Source organism: Magnolia sinica, chromosome 5 (assembly GCF_029962835.1).
Source record: "Magnolia sinica isolate HGM2019 chromosome 5, MsV1, whole genome shotgun sequence".
In the NCBI taxonomy this organism is placed as follows: Eukaryota; Viridiplantae; Streptophyta; class Magnoliopsida; order Magnoliales; family Magnoliaceae; genus Magnolia; species Magnolia sinica.
In genome coordinates, this window is record NC_080577.1 from 97,126,083 (window position 1) to 97,132,082 (window position 6,000).

Genomic DNA, 6,000 nt, shown 5'->3' on the forward strand with positions numbered 1-6,000 from the left:
TCAAGCTTGTGCAATCATCAAGTGGGCCACACCATAGATAACAATCGATAACCACCTAAAACCCCCAAAATCAAGCAGTGGCTCACATTATGGTTGGATCGAACTAATTTTTGGAGCGTCATGGTGGGGTGACCTGACCATGATGGACGAGTTGCATTCCATACATACACTACAGTGGACCCCACATGAAAAGCGTTGCAGAATAAGCTTATTGTACAATGCGATAGAAGAACTGGCCAGGCCACTACATACACATGGTGGGCCCAACGTGTATGCAGATTTAGTGCATGATGCCTAACCTAGGCATTTAGCTCTTAGCAGCTGATACTTTCTGATTTGGGATTTTCTACAAAATAGAGCTTCATGCTCATTGACTATGAATTCAGCAAATTACAATCAGCAGCAAAAATAATACATCTTGCATTTTTTAGCATTAAATAAACAAGCACAACTTACATGTTCTCATACCCACATATAAAGACTGCTTGGGTGGAAATCCTATGAACATCCAAATTTCAACACCTGCCAAATTCTAAAGAATTGCATGGGAAATGAGAGTGGGTATCCTGCTCACAATAAAGAACGGTGGAAGATTTTTACAGAATGTTATGTTTAGCAATGGGAGCACATAATCTTTTCCCTAAATGAACATCATAAAATCTCAGGTACTAGCACTAAAGAAATATAGGCATTCTCGAGAACACAAATCCCGAAATAAGTTCTACCATTTCCTCACAATTCACAGCTTCCTTTTTCCAGACCCTAATATCCTCGGGACTGAAATTTTGTTGCTCTTTTCGATGGCACAAAGAAGTTTGTGCTCCATCTACGTGTGGAAAACATGTGAAATCTGGATCGCTCATATGGACCCCACCACAGAGATGTCATGGCCCAACAATCAGACAAACTTAACCACTACTGGTACTCATGACGACTACAACACTACCACTGGACACTTATCAAACCTTTGCAGAATGCCAAGAAATACGGAAATGGCTGATTTTCTATTAATGAGTCCAGAACTGTAGACCAGCAAAATGCCTTCATCGACTACATCCATAATGGAATACTGCCCAATGCTATAAAAGAAAAGGCCTAGATTTTTATTTTTTTCACACGCACACACACCGCACACACTCACGGCGTAATGGAATTTCACCACCTATGGGTACTCGAACCCTTGACAGGGTGTTGAAACTCCTAAGAGTCTACCACCGGAGCAAGAAAAGGCCTAGATGACGTCAAGGTGAAAAACATAAAATAAAAAATCGTTCAATGTGATATTGCTTCATTGCCTATACAATAAATATGTAAAGGAAGTTCTTCAAGAAGAACATAATGTCATCTTGATCGTTTCAAAAAATGAAGGTTGGGATACTACAAGCCTACGCTGGTGAAGGATGCCAATGAATTCTCCATGATGTGAACAATTTCATGCGAACTTTATCCATCAAGCCCCTGAACCGCTTATATTTGACAATGGCATCACGGCACTTTGAAGTAAGGAGAATGGACATTGTAGGGCCCATTAATCTACCGTCAGCGCCAATACCATCAGTTTATTTTGACAGTGACGTATTACTTCTCAAAATGGGAGGAAAAAACACACTAACTGAAGTAAAAACATTGGTCTTACTAAACCACTTTAGTCTGATATTATTTGTTGATTTGGGGTCCCTAAGCAATTTATACATGATAATGGACCACGATTCAGAGACCAACATTTCAACAAGTATTGCGCGAAGCACAAGACAGAGAACTTTTCTTCGACAGCTTATAATGCAGCTCCAAACAAGTTAACAGAAGCCTTAATAAAAACCATATGTAATTCATTTAAAAAGATGGTTCAAAGAATAAGCATGTCCAGCATGAATCTCTCCCAGAGGTATTATGGACATATCAGACTGCAATATGAGGAGCAACTAAAATGACACCTTTCTCATTAGTTTATGATCTGAAGGGGTACTACCACTGGAGATGCAAATTCCTTCGCTACGGATAGCTCTAGAAAGCACCAAAGAGGAAAATACCAACTCTTGGAAGCTCTCAATGAGAAAGACTCGAAGCTAGGCAGCTAACTAAATTGTACCAAGCTCGGGTGTCAGCAGAGTTCATCAAAAAGGTATGAACGTTGGGTTTTTAGAAGAAAAGACTTGGCACTTCCTGTAAAGGACTGATGATCACTGCTCATGGATCAAGGTGAAATTCAGCAAAAAAAAAAAAAGAGGGGAACATTTATCGTAGATATGGTTTATTCTAACGGCACGTATGGCCTCCTTGCTCTTGAAGGAGATTGGAATTTTATAATTGTCAATCGGAAGTTCATCAAAATCTATACCCATGTAAAAACCAACAAGGAAAAAAAAATTAAAAAAAAATTGATCAATGAATGGGGCAAAACCTACCATTTGGATATCCATGACTGTCCAACCAATTCATTTTTTGACACCATGCCCCATCCGTAGCGGACAACAGTGGACGAGAAAGCCTGCTGATTGATGCCCAGGATCATCCCATGAACTAGACTTTTCCCACCAGATGAAACAGTCTGGATGCCGTACACATGGTTGTATATAGATGTATTCTCTTCTCGTTTCAAGAAAAGGGGGAAAATCTCTAGGTGATCATTTGGCAACCTGAAAAAGTACAGTTCTAGAAATGGAAACTTTTTTCTTTTTCCAGGGTCGTTTCATGCATTTGAGAACCTGGAAAAGGTTAGAAACAGTTTCCAGTTGGAAACCGATTCTAGCAAAGGACCAGTTTTTGGATTCCTAGCCAGAGGCTGGCTTGCAAATTCCAAGGGAATGGATTCCCTCCTAGAATTAAATTCTCAACACCCAAAAAAGATTCAGGGAATTTGTTAATTTGTTTCATGAAAACAAATTATTAACTATTAAACTCGCAGGTTGCTAAACAATTCCTAAGATTTCTTTGTAACTTCTCCAAATCAACCATTCTCACATAACCATTTTAATTCAAACATATACAGATTATAGATCAACCATTCTCTCATAACCATTTTAATTCAAACATATACAGATTATGAATCAATTGTTTTCTCATAATCATCTCAATTAAAACATATACGGATTATAAATCAACCATTTTCTCATAATAATCTAAATTCAAACATATATATTGATTATGGAGGAATGATCACATGCAGCTCCCAGCATGCTAGGCTTTTACCATGCAGCACCATTTTTTCCCACCAGCATGTCCTGCGTGTGTTGCATCCATGATGTGCAAAAAGTGGGTGCACTGTGTTTACACCCATTTTCCGTGCCCTGACATGGACCAATCAAAGGTCGCCACCGGTCGACACTACGTGACTGCAACTAGCATGAAACCTACTCTCATCCGAGAGTATCATCGTTTGATCTTCCTTCAGCGATATGCATTCGGTTAATGAGGCAACATACCCAGCACGTCTATAAGAGACCCGCTGAGAAAACAGATATATCACAAATCTGGCTATGATATTATCGGTTAGGCCGTCTCTCAGTCCTTTGAAAATGGGAGATCTTCCCAAAGACATTCGGAGTAGCTGTAGCATTTGAGAAGATTCTGAAGATCCAAAGATCGGACCGATGTCCAAGCAAACCCAACCATGGCTCGGACCCAAGTCAAGAGAAATAGACGCATCGGCTAGATCAAGCCTTCCCCACCGTACATTAATCGGCATTAAGAGAATGGGGGAACTATATCAGATTTGGGCCGATGGCATATCCATATCGAGAGTCAAATCCCTCCGTCACTCCAAACCATCACTTGTGGGATGGTTAAGTGCAGGAGGAGGTTTGATTTGGATCGTCCGGTACCTTTATGTGAAGGAGGGGGGGCTACCAAGAGAGTGGCCATGGTCGATTTGACACCCGAATAAGCCCATGAGGTTCCCGGAATCTGATCTGGTGGCCCAGATCCAGAAAAACTTTGGTGGTCCATAGCCCGTTCCGTGTAGTGGACCATCAGCAAAGATGTTGAGTAGCCAGGATTGATCCAGATCTAGCCCTTGACCTAGTTGTCTTTGATCAAAGGAATCTTGACATATCTAGGCCTGGTATCTAGTGGACCACAAAGATCTCCACGACAGATCACCTACGAGAAGTTCCGAGAAGCCAAGGAGTCCGGCTCTGACTGGAGTCCTTTTTTTCCAATCTAAAGTGGCCAGTTCTGGATCTGTCGAGGAGATTTTCTTATTCGGAAAGCTTGCGATGTGAGAGTAAAAGATCCAGGATCAGGAAGGAAACCCCAGCAGGGGTTTCACCGCCTTAACAATCTATAAAACGAGCAACTAAAGAAGAGCTCGGAACCCTATGCCAAACACATCAATCTATCTTTTAGATTATCTTTCATTCACCTTAGCATAGCTTAGTTTTACATAGCTACTGCCTAGCAGCTCCCTCTACAGTGTCTTAGGAATAAAAGTAATTTTTCTGCAATCTTAAGTTGTAGGACTGTGATCATCTAAGTTCCAATTTAGCTTATCACACCTACCTCGATCGTCTATTTCGATAGACGCATCAAGTATTTATCTTTTCTTTTCTTGTTTATTCATTCGGTTGTCTTGTAACTTGTCGATTGTAATGAACATCATTTCCAAATATTAATGAAATCGGCAACATTTTGCCTTCTTTAATTTCCATGTGTATCCTTGTTCCTTTGAGAAATATTGAACTGAGAGTGTTGGTGAAAGAGTGAAATAACAAGTCCTTAAGTCCGTAAACCCACGTCTATTGTCATAAGGCAAAAAGAATCCACTCGGAAGGGCTAACCCCTATCCTTTCACAAATTGCCTGAGCGGAAGCACAAATATTGGTGTTTGAGAGGATCCTGGATCTTTGATCCCAGTCTCCAATCTGTTCAGCTCATCGCAGGGGGACACCAGCGATTCAGTCAAACTTTGAGTCGAGTAGACTCTGGCACGCCTGTGCACTTTACCCACACACAAAAACCCAATCTAGGCCCTTGATCACACGAGTGGCCCAGTTTGATTGAATTGGCAACAAAACACTGTGAAGATGAAATGGCGCAATAATCAGCCATGCCCACCCATCAAGAGGACCACACCATTGAAAACAATGGATGGACAATGATCGGTCCCAAACAATGTGTGGCCCACACGATGAGTGAATCGGCCTGATTTTTCCACCAGGCGATCTTCATAGTAGGTCCCACCTTTTCCACGGCTCAAATGTCCCGCAAATATCACATGTATGGTAAAATATTGCCACGCTGGGGATTTTCATGATCATTCCTCATATATATGATGGCACCATAAACAGAAATTGCAAACCCTAGAAAGAGATCAGAAGAAGATAAACAATATTCGAAGAGGGATTTGAGACAAAAACGAAAAGGCAAAGATGAAAACCTGGTATCCAAACCCTAAAATCCGAAATCCCCGATTCCCTTTAGAAAACCCTCGATCCCAAATAGCTCAACGGTAATGAGAAGATGAAAGAGGGAAAGGGGTCGGTGGTTGTTTAAATTTCGAACCGAAATGACAGCAATACCCTTCTCCCGGCACTTCTTTTCGCCTGTTAATTGGTACTCCGGCATGTGAGGCTTAATACTCAGGCGCTTCAATAGTACACGTTATTAAACCAGTTGAACTGTGTACCTCACTATCTCTAAGGTACAGCCCCAATTTTAGATTGGTTAAACAATCCTAACCTCTGATTCATGGACATATCTTTGTTGGAATAGGACCATTGGATTATTTGCATTTATAACCGCCTAATTGATGTCCAACGATATGATAGGAAGATAATCCGCTAAGTATAATTATTTTGTTTGATACATCTAAACTTGAAACCATAATTTAGACTGTTTAACTTAAATGCATTGCATTCCACCAATGCAATTTCCAAGTGATTGTGCATCATTTATCCCCTTTACAATTGATAGCGAACTGGGCAACTTACTTTTAAGCTTGCATCCATACAGATTGAGATCAGCTGCAATTCACGTGAACTGGAATTATTAATTATATTTGAA

At 40.7% G+C, this 6,000-nt stretch overlaps 1 protein-coding gene across 1 annotated transcript in view; it reads right to left on the reverse strand.

Moving 5' to 3' along the window:
* Positions 1 to 5,421, reverse strand: part of LOC131246363 (uncharacterized) — a 29,261-nt gene extending 23,840 nt beyond the window's left edge. The window contains exon 1 of the mRNA XM_058246415.1: positions 5,375 to 5,421. The gene's annotated coding sequence lies outside the window, so the exon portion shown is untranslated. The remainder of the gene's footprint in view (positions 1 to 5,374) is intronic.
* Positions 5,422 to 6,000: the final 579 nt, after the last annotated feature.